Source organism: Vombatus ursinus, unplaced genomic scaffold, assembly GCF_900497805.2.
Source record: "Vombatus ursinus unplaced genomic scaffold, bare-nosed wombat genome assembly UNPS02014791.1, whole genome shotgun sequence".
Classification (NCBI taxonomy): Eukaryota; Metazoa; Chordata; class Mammalia; order Diprotodontia; family Vombatidae; genus Vombatus; species Vombatus ursinus.
In genome coordinates, this window is record NW_020954569.1 from 36,897,624 (window position 1) to 36,901,387 (window position 3,764).

General features: G+C 39.9%; 1 pseudogene; it reads right to left on the reverse strand.

The window, feature by feature from the left end:
- Positions 1–504: 504 nt before the first annotated feature.
- LOC114047807 lies at positions 505–1,464 on the reverse strand (annotated as a pseudogene).
- Positions 1,465–3,764: the final 2,300 nt, after the last annotated feature.

Here is a 3,764-nt window from a genome sequence, read left to right on the forward strand (position 1 = left end):
ACTATCCATGGCAACCCTTCCCCCTTTCTGAGGTGAATATGAGGACAAAGAAAAGCCAAAAGATAGAGAGAGGAACCTTAGGGAAAACTTGACCTAATGGCAACAAAAGCAGCGGCACAGTCTTGCAGAATGGGTTACTGACCAGCCTAATAGCATATTCTAACTCTAAATACAATATACATTTATTAAATTCCTACCACTTGCTATAGGTTGAGGGAGGTTATAGGCTTAGATAGGCATGATTCTTGTCCTCAAGGACTTTATAGTCTATTAGATGAATAAAATTCCAGCAGAGTAATTATATACCATATTAATAAATTCATCAAAGAAGTACAAATAAGTTATTGCTCATACTAATTTATGATGTATGTGTATATAACAGTGTCCTATGTTAGAAGTCTGCCAGGGATAATAACTAGTTCTTCTCTTTCTTTCAGAGATAAATGAGCACTTTTGTTTCTTTGTTTCACAAATAAACTGACTGAAATAATTGTTTCCTATGAACTAATCAAACAGACCAAATCTCATCTTTTTCAGACTCCCCCAACTCTTCTTTGGTTTCCACCTTAGCTGTAGTGGCAGAAGTAGGCACAGCAGCAACTAGAGCAGCCACTGCAGAAGCAGCCACTGCATATGCCGAAAGATCAGCCAGGAAGACCTTAACCTTTTCAGCAAGTGGGAAAGTTTACTTAGTCCTCACAGATAGAGTCAAGACATGCTTGTACCCATTGATGATAGAGTGGTGTACTAATTAAATAGTTAGTTAGGTAACTCACCTCCAGACACTGGCAACATTGCGAAGACCCTCTAAGAATCAAAAGTGCAAAGTTTCCCAGCACTTCAAGGTTGTAGATGCTACTATTGTCAAACACTTACAGAATTGTTAGCCCAAAGACAGGGGGATGTTCAGCGTGTTCAACAGTGTGGATTCACTGGTGCCCACCTTGTCACCGGTGTTAATCCGTGCACATCACTCAAGATTTTGATAGTGCCCCTGGAAATCTTGCTCATACCCAAAGCCCGGAAGAAGGAAGTCTTCTTGGGACCCAGACCAGTGTTCTGGGCTGGCACAGTGACATCACATGGGGTGATGGCACCAGAACAGGTGGTAGCTGGCACCTTATTGGCCAGAAACATATCCCTAAGCTCAGTCAGGTCTTCCTTGGTGAATACAAATCCCACATTCCCCCAGATATGAGGCAGCAGTTTCTCCAGAGCATGGTTATTCTCCACATGCCCATGAATGGCTTTGTGGATCATGGTATTTTTTGTTTTGTTTTGTTTTGTTTTGTTTTTTCCCATTAACACTACAGCCTTCCTACAGAGGGACATCCGGATCTGCTGCATCTGCTTGGAGTCCATGTTGCCTGCCCTCACAACAAAGCATTGTACATAACCATACAAAAGTTGGATGATCTTGAGGAAGTCATTTGATTTCTAGGTATTCCTGTCTTCCCTGGACATCTCAAAGGTGCTTCACGGATTGCCACATGGGGTTAAAGATGATGTCACTCACCTGAGGCTGCCTGGGGAGAGCAAGTTCTGAATTCAGTAGAAAACAATCTCATAAAGTATCTTTAATAGTGAGAACAATTCAGCAAGAGAGTTTAAAAATGCAGCTGAGAATCATCATGAATTTAGGAAACAATGGAGACCATTCTAGAATATACAACTTTATCCTCTTATCCATTAAAAATGATACACTGGGCAGCTAGGTGCCACAGTGGATAGAGCATCAGGCCTAGAGTCAAGAAAACCTGAGTTCAATTCTGATCCCATATATTTACTAGCTATAGGATCCTGGGCAAGTCACTTAACTTCTCCTTGACTCAAATGATGGGGATAATAATAGCACCTCCCTACTAGTGTGGTTGTTGTAAGGCTCAAATGAGGTAAGAATTGTAAAGTGCTTAGCACAGTATCTGAAGCATAGCATGCACTATATAAATGTAAGCTATTGTTATTATGTCTGAGGAGGCTGTGTGAAAGTGGAAAAAGCTGTGACTTAGGATTCAGAAGACATAGTTTCAAACCTTTCTCCCTACACTTATTACATCTGTGATCTTGGACAAGTAACCTAACTTCTCCATTTCTTCACCTATAAAATGAGTAGGATAGCTGAAATGGCCTCTGGTCCCTTCCCATTCTAAATCAATGATCCTATGATCCAAAACCTAAGCTAATCTTAAAAGCCAACAATAAAAAACAAAGGCCCTTTAATGATACAAAACAAATTGACAGCAGATCCATCTGTGTGTTTGGCATATTTACATTATCCAACTAGAGGAGAACAGTTGAAGGACACCATAGAGAATATTTTTAATGTTGTTCTTTTATAAATGCACATATGTTAATACCAGAAATTCTGCTTTCTGTGACATATAGATTGTGTGTGTGATGTTGTAACAGGTGTTAGATGAGGAAAGCTCAAAGTTTCCATATTTCCCTTAGTAACGCATGGGAAATGCAATTTTCAAACACTGAGTGGTTCAATAAATTCCTTGCTCTGGTACTACTTCAAATTGTCTAAAGCACAGTGTATTGCACATCACAGGTATTCCTTAAGCATTTGTTGAAAGAGCAAAAGAATGAATGAAATTCAAGAAAGCACATAATTAAGAATGGACAGCTAGATGGTGAACTGGTTAGAGGGCTGAGCCTAGAGTCATGAAGACCTAAGGTCAAATCTGGCCTCAGACACTTGCTAGCTGTATGACTCTGAGCAAGTCACTTAATACTTTTTGCCTCAGTTTTTTTTGTCTGTAAAATGAGCTGGAGAAGGAAATGGCAAACCACTCCAGTATCTTTGCCAAGCCAAGAAAACCCCAAATGGGGTCACAAAGAATTGAATATGACTGAAATGACTGAACAACATTAATAACAACATGTAATTAAGAACACAGAGAACTATAAGGTCCTATCTAAAATAATTAAGATGCATCTACTACTTCTAGCCTGGCATGCATTGCAGGGGTAAGTTGGTTACTCAAGTTTAAACCAGAATGGCTGAAAATAAAGGCTATCAAATGCAAACCCCCAATTTGCCTTAACTCAGCTGCTCCTATTTCCTTCTTATCTCAGTCTAAAAGAGTGTCATCCCTTTTCAAGACTAATTATTCTACTTGTATCTTGAGCCAATCCCCTCCCACCTCCTCAGAGACCTTTCTCTTTCAATTATCCCTACTCTCAAATTCTTTAATCTATTCTGTACTGGATCATTTCCCTGTGTGTACAAACATGCCAATGTTTCCTTTTAAAAAAGACAAAACAACCACAAACAACAACAACCCCAAATCCTTCCTGTGGCTCTGCTACCCCTGAAGCTTTCATCCTATCCCTGTTTCTTTTAACACTAAATACCTTTATATGGCACTTCAGAGTTTACAAAGCCGTTTTTACTCATTCTGCTAGCTAGATGTCTAAGGCTGCTTTGCATAGTGGATGGAGTGCTGGGCTTACAATCATAATGACCTAGATTCAAATCCCACCCCATCTGTGACAACTGCTAGTCGTGTAATGCTGGGCAAGTCACATAACATTTTGGTGCCTTAGCCAAATCAATTAAGCTCCATGTGCTTGAGACAACTTCCTAGGACAAATAGAGTTTCTACTAAGACAGACAGGATGTGGCCCAACTTGTCATCTCCCTGCTAGTGAAGGGAATTTCCACACCTCCACACCAGATGTTTCAAACTCTAATGAGAGCAAAGTTTTTCTTGTATTAGAGCATTTAATGGTGACTCCCCAATTTTATTTCCAATCCC